Raw genomic sequence first — 14,835 nt, forward strand, 5'->3', positions numbered from 1 at the left:
TAGACATTTTTTAGTTGGCATATACATTAAAAACATAATTGAAATAATTAAACATACACAAAAATGCATGAATATATACATATATATGAATAAACACACATAAAAATATGAAGCATATGAAGCTTTGAAGCAATAGTTTTCTGTATACAGGTCTTCAGGCTACACTTGCATAGAGATGTAACAATTATACTTATTAAAATAGGTTTCATATACAAAAAAAAAAAAAAAACAACTTGTACACTTGATACCTGGAGCCAAAATTTTAAACATTTCTCTGAAATTAAACTAGACTCTTTCCCTACATAACCATTAAGTTTCATTATAAAAGTAATTGACTATCATAATGCACCAATAAAAATTAATAAAAAGCAGTAATTAAAATAGGTCAAAGAATACATAGAACCCACTTTACATGGTCAATGAACCACAAGAATGAGGAATCTGCAGAAAGAATACCCACTATTTATAACATTAACTTCTAAAAGCTTTTTTCCAGCTGTTTTGAATATTCCATTCTCTGATTGCAAGATTAGACATTTTTTTTTTTTTGCTTTAGTTCAGTTTGATTTTTTTAGTAAGAGAGGAGATTTAGTTCCTTTCTTTTCACATCTTACATCAGGAATGAATTGATTAATGGAGGTATATAACAAAGTATATATTACTACAAAGATTGCAGTATAGCCCAGCTATATAACATGACCAAAAATGAGAGGAAAACTCTCAAAATAATTTATCACTAATTTTGTACTAATGTGGGGTATTTTTTGCTGGGGTACTGGGCAATGAACACTGAGGTACTTACTTAACTACTGCTCCACAAACCTAGCCTTTTTTATCATTTGTTTTGAGACAGAGTCTCACTAAATTGCTTAAGACCTTGCTAAATTACTGAAGCTGGCCTAGAATTTGTGATTCTCCTCCCTCAGCCTCTGAAAGCACTGGGATACAGGCCTGTGTCACCGCTGTCCTCCTGTGTGTCAATTTTTAGAGAAGAAAGTGTAACAAATAAGCAAGAGATTTATTTCTCAAACCTTCATCATTCATTAATTGAAAAGAAAAGAATACAAACTAGTGTTTGGAAATAACAACAGGGATAGAAAGCAAAATTCTCAAAGTTCAAAAAAAGGTAGAATTTAATGAAAGGATTTCCCCCACAACATGTCAGAGTGAGAAGATAATAACCAAAACATAAAGGAAGACTAGAAATTTTCAAAATTCTGTTTTCATTTTATGCACATTAGCACATGATTTTCCCCAGCTTTTCAGGGTAGAGTTCACTTCAAATTTAATCTCACTTTGTAGGAGCCACAGTTCTGCACTTAAGCATACATTATATATAAATAAGACACCAGAAGTTCATAAAAGTTCATTAGAGGAAAAATAAACTTAAAGATGAAATTAAAGCTGTGCTTAGAGATGTGACATTTGAGAATAGAGAGGGAAATTATCTCACAAGGATCAGAATAAGCTACTAGATATTTTGCCAATGTTTACTTAATCCTTGAAATATTTTGAAATAAAAGATTTGTCCTTAAAATGTTTTAATGATTAAATTTGATAATAGGCAGTAATTAATTTAAATGGTCAAAACTATCATTGGTGTGTTTATAAATGACGACTTTAAAACATATTAACATAAACCATTGTATTTTAGTGAATTATGATCAAATCCTTCAACATTGTATTTGTTTTTTCAATACAAGTACAAATTTTATATCACCTGTAGAGTATTTCCACCATGTTTAGTATTACAAATTCACTATGCTAAATTTTTATCTTCCTTCATTGATAATAGCATGTGTAAAAATATTCTTTTAACTTTAATTAACAGAAGAATTTCTGTTATAATAGATTTTATATCAAGAAATTAAGACAAAATATTAAATGATTTTTTTAATAAATGAAAGTTTCTTTTTAGTTTAACATTTAAGATTTTATGATAATCACAAAATACAGTACATGAACTATCACTTCAAACTTAGATGATTTGTAAATTTCAGCTTTGTATCTCATCTTATAAATTGTCAGTAATATTTATTTTAAATGTTCTAGTAGTTATCGCAGGCATTTCCAATTCAACTTTAAATATATGGAATTTATTTATTATACATTTTTATATATCTTTGAAATCATTACATTCTGAAACAAACTTTAGTATACATCTACCAGTTATTTTCGTTAATTTTCAAAACTTTTGTATTCAAATGACAGTAATCCTTTTATGAACAATGTTTTATCAGGGTGGACTAAAATATACTTTGTACCTAAAGGAAACACGTCTTTTAAAAAAGTGTAACTAAGTATCCAGGTAAACAGTTTGAGCACAGAAGTCTAAATTACTGTATTAGGAGAGAAATTTTTGACCATTGAAACTGGGCTAATTCTCCTATGCTTATATAATATTGACAAAATGCAGGACCTCAATGTTTATGAGGGCAAATGAAAAAAAACTCAAGCGGTCAAACTTCAGGGGATTTATCTACACACTACAGATGCTAAATAACTGTGATGAGTTTTTAAAATATGGAGCAAGAAATGGCTAATTTAATAAAATGTGTTATAAAAATGTCTTTAATAATTTTAATCCACTATAACAAAGATATTTTCTAAGGCCCAGATGATGTCCATAGACATAATGTTTTGTTGATCTGGTTACATGATTTGCTACTTTAACTTAAATAGTAAGATAAGTAACTATTGCCCATGTCATCATAGTCATTCACAAAACTATCCAATAACTGATTATATTATGTAGAAAATGTGCCAAAAGATATCTAAGCCTGGAGAGCCAATGATTCCATAGTAAGAAAACTATATATATATATATATATATATATATATATATATATATATATATATATATATATGAAAGAAAAAAGAAATACAGTAGAAGTAGATGATTCTGATAGGAAGAAAAAAAACAATCCAGGGGAAATACTTTATCCTATTTTTTTTATTTCCAATTAGTAATCAGAGTAACTCTTTTCACAGTAATGATCACATGAACCAGAAGTTATCCAAAAAATTTGCTGTTTCTGCCATGCCTCTAAGTTGAATGTGATAAATGATTAGTCAAGCAGTGACAAGATTGCAATTGAATCTTAACAATCCAAGAACATAGTCAAATGGATGAAATAAAGGCAATTGTCAGGTAGACAAATAATCATATTACTTGTAATCACCAGAACTGGAAATTTGTTGTCTTTCAGCAGGTGAATATTTAAATAAATTCCATAATTTTAAAAAAGACAAATTTCAATGCACACAACAACTTAGATTAATCTCTAGGGAATTATGTTGAGTGAAAAAGCTCAAAACCCAAGCCCCAAAAGTATATTCCATTTATGGGAGTGGGATGGGAGAGAGAGAAGCATGTGGAATCTTTGTGTTGATTGCATTGTCCTATATATTGACTATGTCAGTGAGCATACAAAAACATGTATGATTAAATTCCTTAGAACTAAATACACATATCAGCCTACATATGATGATGAAAGTGTGTAAACCTGGTGGAAGTTGAACAAAATAAATGGTTTGTATCAGTGTCAATATCCTGATTCTGCTTTTGTACATGATTTTGCAGTATGTTACCACTGGGGGAAAACTGGGTGAAGAAGACACAGAATGTCTACTTCATCTTATCAAACTACATGTAATCTGCAATTATTTTAAAATAGAAGTTCTTAAGAAATGTATGAGAAAGGAGACTAGGGTACATTATTCATGGTTTTTAAATTATACTATTCTATACTACCTTTCATTTCTAATTACAGTGTGAATGCATCAGAAATCAAAATATTTCACTTTGATTTTTCAATCTAGGTAGGATTATACTATATAAAGTAATTATAAAACAGCCTAAACTTAAATTTGAAACAAATGAACCATTTGAAATGGTGTCATTCCAGAAATTTTTATTAAACTAGTGGACATAAATTAATGAGGATTATTATTGTTGTTGTTAATGTGTACTCCATAGAGTTTAGCTAGATGCCAGGAAGATATTGTCTTATTCTTACAGGAATTTATGAATAAGAAATACTCTTTTTTCATATTTTATAGCCAGGAAAATTGATGCTATGAAAAGCTGAAAATTTTGCAAGCTTATCGAGTAATAAGTGGTAGACTCAAAATTTACGTAGGTCTTACTCTTAATCCAGTTCTCTTAACCAGAATGCTTCAATGTTGAAGGTATAATTCCGTCACTGAGAAACTATCTAAGGAAAACTTTTATTATTTTATATAATTATGTACAAAACTATAATAATCATAAGAAAATAATAATTTTATCAGATTTTCACAAGTTTTGTGTTCTACCTTAAAATGGTTATTTAAATATGGAATGGATTAATTACAATATATGTTATAATGGGAAGCATGCTAGTATAAAATTCAAATTTATAATACTGCATATTGCTATAGTTTTAAGATAATAAAATATAAAAGACAACAGTAAAGTTACAAAATTAAATACAGGGGATTTATCAAACTGAACAATTACCAGAAATCTAGACACACTTTTTTTTTGTTATTGCAAGAATGAAGTGTTTAGTAGAAAATTCAATCACGTGCCAGCTGAGATTAGTTATGTTGCAGTACTTACTTTGTAGTTAACTTTTGAGTTTCAAAAATTAATACATGATTCAGTTATTGAACATATTCACAAATATGAAAATTAGATGTTTTCTTTGAGGGTTTATAGATCAGTTTCAAATACATTGCAGTTTATATTTTATTTCTTTTGCTTACTGAACAGAGTGTACCAAATAGCATAAAACTAATTTCTTGGAACTCAGTAAGATTACAAAATGCAGTAATGATAAGAGCCAATCCATAATGCATAAACTTTCCCCCAATTCAACAGAAAATATACTGAATAAAGTCACATTGATTTAAAATGTTCCTGATTATTTGATCCTCAATTGTCTTTTTTGGTTCTTTTCATTTTTCACCATAGAAAATTAAAATGATTTGGTTGATCTTTGTCCAAGTTTTTGAAATGTATTGTAATAAAGAAATAAAACATTATTTGACATACTTTAAAATGATGTGTCATGTGATTAGAGATAAAGGTAACTCAAGTGCCTTCTATCAATACCAATAAAATATCAATTCATGGAAATATAGAAAATTCAATAGTTCTTCTTAATATTAAATTTGTGATTAAATGCCACTCTAATGACAACCATATTTGGTATGTGTATTTTAATTACACCTTTATGGAGAAGGACCCCATAAATTTGGAAATTAAAACTGGAAATGACATTGAGATTAAATAATGAAATAGTTCCTCACTTTCTTTATTTTCTTGCTAACACAAACAAGAAGAAAATCAAGTAAACAGTAATAAAATTTAATGCTAATTCATCAAATCACAGGAAACTTAGAATTAGGGAAATAACATAAAACAAAAAAAAGCAGAGTGATATTATTTAGTAACATTCTACTTAACATTATAATAAAATACCTTCTGTTATATAAAGAAAGAATTTAGAGATCATTTATGTGTGATTATAAATCTTTTGAAGTTTGACTAGTTTGGGTAAAAATAAGTATATTTTCCATTTTGAAGTTTTATTGAGTTTTGGATTCCCCACAATCCTTTTATTGTCTGCAATAAAGGTTTCTTAACTAAAGTAATAATGTCTACTTTATTTTTTTTCTTTTGGTAAGACACTTTCTGACAACTCTCCTTATGACCAACTCTCCTCAATCAATTAGATGTGCTATTTAGTCTGCTTCAGTTGTTGAGATGGCCCTAAGCATAACAGTCAGTTTTCAATCCATGTTTTTCTTCAAATATACATGGCTTTTAAATATAAAATAAAGTACATTAATAGAAAATACATGGACATAACTGGGTTTAAACTTGTCATTGAAAAAGAGTGATAAACTTTAACTGAAAAAATCTAGTCCAGACGATTATACAAGAATAAAGCCTAATTTTATTAAAGCATAAATAGTTTAGCCAGCTCAATACATTTTTCTTGGGTATTGAGAAATGAATGTGTTGAAGAGAAATTGGAATATTTAAATTTTCATAAGCTTTATTTTAGAAATATTATATACTTCATATACCATAAAATCTCATATATTATAATGTCATCTTTTAAACATCACATTAAGAAGGCAATAAAACAGCTGGCAATGTCATTCAGGATCTTGGGTTGGAAAGTGTATTGTGTTTCCTCAAAATGTTGCTGCTTAACTTTTACTATAGTGAAAAAAAAAGCCACAATTGCTTTTGATTTCAAAGCTACTTTAACAAACCTTCAAAGATCTTTTCAAAATAATGTTAATTTAAAGCCTAGCATAAGTGTGCAAATTAACAAAACAAAAAATGTTTTGCATCCTAATTTTCAAAGCCATTTCATTGTGTTCCCTAGCTGCTGAATGCACCTGGAACTGGCTACTTATACTATTGAAAATAAAGGTAAGTGGCCATATTAGACACAATTAAGCAGCTGTTCTAGCACATGGCTGGAAGAAAGTGAAGCTTTTGCAGAGCACTAAAGATGCCTCTTCCGCTAACTGCTAAGACACTCAGTTTGCTCTGAGAGATAGTGCCAAAACAGCAAAGGCCATCACCCTAAACAACATGTTTTCTGCTGGCTGCCAGAGGTGACAGCTGGGCTTTTCTCCTGGGCTCTACACAGCCCCATCTCTCCAGGATTCATCTCAGGGACCTAAATTTCAGACTGTTCAGAATTTTTTTAATTTATGACCCTTGAATAGTGATCTTGCAGAGTCACTGTAACTCTGAAATTGGCCATTCATTTCACTATTAATGTAATCTCTTTGAGCCTTGATTATTTCATAGGGATAATGGGAGAATGAAATTATCTATATCATTTGTTTTTGTTTCTGTAGCAAGCTTCAAAAATAAATGGCAGTGGTTATGGTTAGAGGCCCCTCACCTGAGATTGGTGTCTCTCCAGAACTCTGTCATGATTCCCTGAGCTGTGGGAAATCCCACCCTTGTTCTCCTCCACTGAGCAGCATCCCCAAGTCTACTTTGACAGGAGACACCAGGAATTTATTGCATCTTTTGAGGTCAAGAGAAAATGTAAGGTCCTCTTTAAAATGTTAAAATTTTCTCTCAGCAGATGGCCACTCTGACAACTACTCCAGTATCATATACCATGCCATTACCCCAAAGGTTGGAAATGAAGGATCAACTGGCTGTCAGGGAACACTATACTGTTCAGAGGAGGGAGGCAGAGGGATTCCGGTCTGCTGAGTTGCTAGAGTGTAACTGGTGACAACATAGACACAAACCTCTTTTGCTCCAGAAGGCTAAGACCTTGCCACCTCAGGGTGGGCCAGCACTTGCATTCAGCCCTCTTCCCACACACTCCCTACATGAAAAGACTAGCCTGCATTCTGAGAAAATGTTTTGTACTGGGAGGCTCAACCTCAGGTCTTGCTCCTCAATGCTTTCTGTTCTCCAGCACGGAAAAACAGCTTCTTTAATAAATAATTGCCTAGTGCATTACTGGGGAAGAAAAATAGTTACACATTCCTTTGTTTTGCTTGGGAAGTGATGGGATTTGGTTGGTAATTGCCCGCCTGATCAAGAGCCATTTCCTTCATGGTTAACCAAACATCAACTCCACTCAGTTGGGCCGTTTTAAATATCACCAAAAGTGAATAGCCCCAATTACGACAGGAAACACATTTCCCAACATGAAACGGAGGACCAGAAACAGATTTGTCCATGTTTTAAAATGCACTTCGTCTGTCTTAAGGTTGGGCTTGCATGCTGTTCTTATTTGAAACTCCCACTCCCATCCCCCTCCCCCACCCAGACACACATTTTTCATTTAGGGGCTGTAGATGCAATGTTGGAAAATCCTTTTTCTTAGTTCTCTTCAAAAATGGCTGGGACATGTTTATGTTTATTTCAGTAAAATTTTCGAGCATAAAAATTGAAATAAAATGCAAAGGAAAATCATAAATGAAATACAACTCTCCCTTTTACTTTCCTGGAGAAAAGAGGAAATATTCGCCATAAAATTAGAAAGAGTATTTAATCTCCATTACACACTTTTAACTTTCTTCGGAAATAGTCAAGAAAAACAGATTTTTGCGTGGTTGGCTGTGAATTGGAAATCTCACAAACTGAGAATTCATTTATATACCCGTCATGCATCTCAAGCTCACAATTTAGAGTCCAACTTTGGTAAACAATGGGTGGCCCTCTTTGACTGCTGGTTTTCCATGCAGAGTCCGCGCACATGTTACCTGTTTCAGAGTTTTAGTTCAAGGGGCTTCTGGTTCTTTCTGTTGACCCACATGCCCTGGCGTGGTAGCCGATTGCAGAGTGGCCATGGTTTCGCTGCTTTCCTTGAAATGGTGCTTCCCGCAATGGAAAAAAAAATGCTCAATTGATCGTTCAGTCACACTGATCTGTAATCTATCTTCTCTGGGAGTCAGTCCACTGAGAGTAAAACCAAATATTCATTTTTCACGTTCTGATGGGTCACTCCGTGCTAGTAATCTTTTCTGGCTTAAGGCCATAGCCCTTTTGTATAGTCCCTCTTAGTTGCCCTGGAGAAATAAATCAACTAGGAAAAATCAAATATGTTCTAGTCTGCATCAGGATAATCTGTCAGCCAATATATTTCTGGAGAGAGAGAGAGAGAGAGAGAGAGAGAGAGAGAGAGAGAGAGAGAGAGAGCGCTAGCCTGACTTTTCCTTTGGGAGGTGTAAGGTTTGGGTATCTGGCATATCTGGGGACCGGTCGACAAGAATTACGGCGCTGCCGAGGGCAAGGAACGGGTTGGGCAGTCTGCTTGATATCTGAGGCTGAATAGGTTTCTTAGGGAGAGAGCTGTTGCACTACAAATTGGGAGCTGAAGCCCGAGAGGGCAGAACCTGCTGAGCTGTTATTGATTGACTATTGAAAGGGTTTCCAACTGTTAGTGCTCTCCATTGGTATGGAAATAGATCCATTACACTTTAAGAGCAATTCACTCCAGGTTCTCCAAGATATTTTTTACCCCCAGGAAGTGTGTTATATTGCAGCTCAAAACAGGACACTGTACAGAATCTGCACAGGAAGCCCAGGGAGGATGCGGGTTGCTGCAGAGACAGCCTTTTAGCCTTCATGGCTGGCCTTGAGTCAAAGCAAGGAAGAAGATGTAGGAAGGGTCGGACTCAGGAAATATCCTTCCATTAGCCACTGCTGACTAAAACATCACATTTTCTTGCACCCTGGTTGGAGGCCACACTCTGACATCTGTGGAGCTAAATATCTCAGCCTGAAACTCCACTTTACCTCTACTGGGCCAACATAGCCTGGATTCTTTTTCATTTTCTTTTCTTTTTTTTTTCTTGGTTCTTTTTATTTATATATGACAATATGATTCATTTTGACCTAATGATAAAAATATGGAGTATAATTTGTTCTAATTCAGTCCCCAGTATTCCCTCTTCCCCTCCTCCCTCACCTTGATCTCTTCCCTCTACTCTACAGATCTTTCTGCTATTTATTTAGTTTAGTTTTTTTTTTTTTAATAGTATATTGTGGATGTACTTCTTGACACAGAGATGAGCATCCTTGCTTCTTGCTTCTTAGGAAAAAAACCTTGCTTACTCTCCAGGCTGTTGGTTTTCTTTGGGTATCTTCTGCACAGCACAAGGATTCCCCTTAGCCTCTGTCTTTCCTGCTAGTTTTAATGAGACAAGTGCATAAAATTAGGAAAGCCTCACTAAATTCAAAATTGCTGGCTTCATCTTTGTTCATCTGGAAGCTTTGTAGCAGAGATCCTGAGATCAATTATTTTTAGCATGTGATCCTATGTGGAATATTAGTAAACCTTAAAATTAATGAAGACTAGTATCTTTACCTGTTGAGGGTACTGTTCTGATACCGGAGGAGTCCCTCTTCTAGTCTGAGATGCTGCAAGAAAATCCCAGGTCACGGAAATGATGCATCCTTATAGTTGGGGTTTACAAAATACTTTTAGAGAACCAGGGAGTGAGGAGAAGACACCCATGTGCCTTCCTGGAAAGTGAGGACTATGGCTGGTATGGAAGCCACTGGGCTGAGTGTCTTGTGAGAAGATAAACCTGACCAAAGTCTCTAAGCCATGATGTTTTCTCCTCAGGCTCTTCCCTAAGGAACACTAGATCACTGATCCAGGAGGATTTTTCAGAGTCCCCTTTGCATTTGCTTAACTTTAGAGGGGACAGCAGAATGACACCTATTATTTTTTCCTGCCTTTTTCTCACCAGAACTTCTCAAGCACTGCAATTATAAGGCACATGTGTGTGCGCATGCACACACACACACACACACACCTCCAAGGTAGTGAGACTACAGAAACATCTTTTACAGAAAGGGATAAAGGGATGTCAAGGAAATTGCTATAAGGTGGTGTGGTGGGTTCTGCACATCTCAGAGAGAGGAAGAGAGATAAAGGAAACAAAATAGAAAAAATAAGAGACAAAGAGCTATAAAGATGGAAGGAAGAAAGAGTGCTAAGCAGAGAAAAACAAATTGAGAGACACAAAGAAACACACAGGAAAAAATCAAGTAGAGTAACAGAGGCAAAAATAAAAGCTAGAGAGAACATACACATAGAGAAAGGAAGAATGACAAAGGGAGAGGGAAATAGATTGTTTTATCAGTAGGTTATGCCTCTGTAACAGGCTGTTTTGTTGCTTCTAAAGAACTTGAGAAAATATAGTGGGATCACTTTCAAACTGAGATTCTCAGCTCAAACTTCTGGAGTCCTATATTCTAATATAATCGCTCTAGTTTATCAATACATCATTCATAAACACAATAGATAGGGAATACATGTTATATAAACTCACTGTTAGCTAAAAAAAATTCATTCAAGACTGACTTTCACACTTTTCCAATGCCAAAATGAAATGATGGAGAAGAGAGGGTAGAACTTCTATAAAAGAGAAACTACTCTTTTGGAAAATGCCTCATAGCACTCTCTATATGAATGCTTTCATGCATATTTACTTAAAAATAGAAACCTGTAGGCACTTTCAAAATACACACAAACACACAAATAGCCATTGTGAAAACCTTTTCAAGAGAAAAGGCTTATTAAAACATCCAGAGACAATCTAGACAGAGACAAGTAGGGATGTCTATGTGGTAGCTGTTAGGAAAGGAAAAAGGATGTATTTGTGTGCCAATGTAAGTGATTAGTGGTTTAAGCCTGCCAAAATGTAAAGAAGTGACTAGATTTTAGTTTAGGCTAAGTTTTTCAAAATTCATGCACTTATAATAAAATATACCAGAACCACAATCTAAGAACAGAAATCTATTGTGACAACAGATAACAAGTACTTTAGTATATACTAAAATGCTAGGAAATCAGACTCTCTAAATCAACTATTTGCCAAAAGGTCTCTTGCAATATCATCTTGAAAAAAATAAATAATCACTTTTCATAAACAATGTGCATATACACATGATTTAAAACCTTATGGATTCACAATCATAAAATATAGAAATGGATGTGTGTTCCAACTTTTCAACAACCTCTTTGGTGCTGTCATGTGAGTCAAGTTTTAGTCTGGAGTTACAAAGACTCAAGTAAGAGATATGGAAATTATTTAACTGGCTGTACTGAGATGATTTATTCAAGCCCTTTAAATGAACAGTGACTAGAGTGAGATGTTACATCATTGTTCTGAGGACCCAGTGCTAACATTCTATTTGCTAACACACTTAATCATTGATATTACTTTCTTTTCCTACTCTCCTCTCCCAGGAATTAAAACATGGTGAATTCTAATAGTGAGTTCTTTGTAGTTTTAACAGTTCCTCTTCTCTATCTTTCCTATTTATCTTTATTGTTCTATTATTAAAGCCACTATTTTTCATCTTGGAGTACTAGGAGTACTCAGTGTATCCTAAATCCATAAACGTTTACTTCATGCAGAAGCAGTTTTCTTCTCATAATGTTAATGTAGGAACTGTGGAGAAGCAGACGTGGTGAAAGTAGGCACAGATTGGCCATAAGCATAGCCAATGTAGATGTTTGTCTTTATTTGATGTTCTGATAGACTTAGGGAAAATACCTCTTCTTAGAAATATTTACCACTACCAGTACTTCTATGGATGTTAGGTATTGAGAAGCCTTGATCAAACAGAGATCATTATGGAAATATATAATGTGGCCTTTAATATCTTATTCACATGTTCTAGACATTACAATGTAGGTTTCTAGAGTAAAAAGAGGGAAAAGTATTGAAAATACCCAAGAAGAAGTAAATTATATGGACAGGAGATTTGGTGGGCCCAATGTATGGAGTTCATGAAGATTTCCTTCTTAGTGGCAGAATTTAGTTTTTCAGCTACATGGCTGCCCAGATCAGACCAAACCAAAGGAATATGACCCATTGATTTGAAATCAAGTCTTTGACTGTGTTCATTTCATATAAAGTCTTTTGGTGAAAAGATGTTTGGGAGAGGGTATAAAGCAAGTGTTTATTTAATTTCAGAGAGATGCTACGATTCTTCAAAAACAGCATTTTTCCAATAATTAATTGGTGGAATAAACTTGGTGTTTGCTTGTTCAAAAGAAAACTGTGCTGGTGGTATTTTGTTAGATGTGTAATTCATTTAAATATTTATATATTTAATTAACTGTTTTGTCCATGTTCTTGTGCATGCTAAGAAACTGCTCTACCATTGACCCTCACACCCATTTACTTTTGATTGACATGATAGTACATATTTGGGGGGTACAATATGATGTTTTGATTCATGTATACATTGGGTGTTGATCAAACATATTCATCACCTTAAATTGTTATCAATTGTTTATGGTGAGTACCTTCAATATCCTGTCTTGAATTATTTATTTTAAAATTATCAAACTGGTAAATGTGGCAATTTCTCAAATTCTAACCCAATTTCTTTGTAGCTTATACATAAACCTTACTTGAAGGTAATTTGTAATCTCATTTTTATAAGAGAAAAAGGTAGTATGAAAGAAATGATAAAAAGGAAAGATTAGAGGTAAGAGAAATATATTAGCCATAAAATGCAAATTACAAAAGCTTAACATTAAAATACATGTAATGCAAATTTGAGCCTAACAAACTATTATTTCTAGAAATGTTGATTTGGCCTTCAGTTAATATATGACTATCAAAATATCTATGGAAAACTAGAGTGATTAGCTCAATGCTTTAATGAGAAGTGTTTGAGGATAGAAAGATGCAGAATGCATTTTCAGTTTTAAGTAATTTACACTATCACAGTCCAAGGAAACTGAATGGTGGTTACACAATGACTATTCCGGCAATTACTCAAGTCACTATAGAGTAGGGCAACATCTGGATTTACACTTTTTATTATTTATTTTCTTTTATTCATCTACTTGGCCTAAAATTAGCCAAGGATAGGATTATTGGATTATTCTCATAATTCTGGGGGTGAAACTCCTAGATATGAAATTTTAAAGCAATCTACCAACCTCAAATTATGAAATGAGTGGAAGAAATGAAAAAATTTGTTGCATGCTATTGATATCCTTTAGTGAGAATGAGAAATATAATGAATCTAAACTTAATACTATAATCATTATAGGAAAGCCTTCATCACATGATAATAGTAGGAACACATGATTAAATTCAATTTTCTTCAGCTAATGTGTTGGACAGCTTAAGCATTCAGCTTCCAAACTACCTATGAGAAGTACAAAATGAACATAGATATAAATTTGTCTCCCTACCCTTTCTTCCGCACTCTAGGAACAAGGATGACAGAGTTTGACTTGCATAACACAACTGCTAGATACATGAAAACTCAGATTGCTTTACAGATTATATTAAATTAAGAAATGGAAAGATCCAGTGTGTGAATTTCATTAATATTACTTAGGCCAATTCACTCAAATATCTAGAGTGAGAATACAGCTTTGTTTTAGGGGCTTATAATTAACAAACATTATTTAATTATACAAGACTAACATACACTAATATTACATTGGTAAAATACTAAAATATCTTTCCAAGAATTAAGTTAATAAAATCAGATTTTATATTCTATAAGACATGTTTCCTGGGAATTTTTAAAACTCAAAGGAAATCTTTTGGTTTAATTCATTAATTTTACTTACTAAACAAGTTCTAAAATTGAGTTAAGAAAGATGAATTCTCTAAGGACTTCTGACCTTTTGAATCTGCTTTAGAATTGAACCAAAAGTTGGGAGTTCCATCCAACATTGGTCCAAATTTCTATTTCTTCTACTTTTCCTCCTCCTCCTCCTCCCCCTCCCCCTCCTCCTCCCCCTCCCCTTCCTCCTCCTCCTCCTCCTCCTCCTCCTCCTCCTCCTCCTCCTCCTCCTCCTCCTCCTTCTTGTATCTGCCTAAAAGGAATTATGGTTATATAGTTGAAACAAAGATTAACATATTCAGGGAATGAACTTCCATCATCTCTTTAAGGTTGAAAACAACTGTAAATGCTTACTGTGTTCTAAGCATTGTGTTAAGTGTTTTGCATAAATTATTTTACTAGGCCCTTATATTGATATATTCACTACAGAAACATTCTCTTTGATGAAGGTATTAGAGGTAATATCTTAGATGTTTAGAAGACAGTTATTTAATTATAAAAAAGAGACTTGTATAAGGTCACTCAGAAAGTATGAGTTAAAATCTGAATCATGTCCATCTGGATTCAAAGTCTGTTTTTCTAATGTTTAGTTTTACTTATATATTATCATTTTCCTGGTAGCTCATTTAGGAATTCAAATTTGTCATCTAGGAAGTCAAACTTGTGGTTGGGATTTACAACTCTGAGAGGATATGAATTTTATAATTTCTTTTTATTTTTTGTGTTTGTTCTAATTA

This window comes from Marmota flaviventris, chromosome X (assembly GCF_047511675.1).
Source record: "Marmota flaviventris isolate mMarFla1 chromosome X, mMarFla1.hap1, whole genome shotgun sequence".
Lineage (NCBI taxonomy): Eukaryota > Metazoa > Chordata > Mammalia > Rodentia > Sciuridae > Marmota > Marmota flaviventris.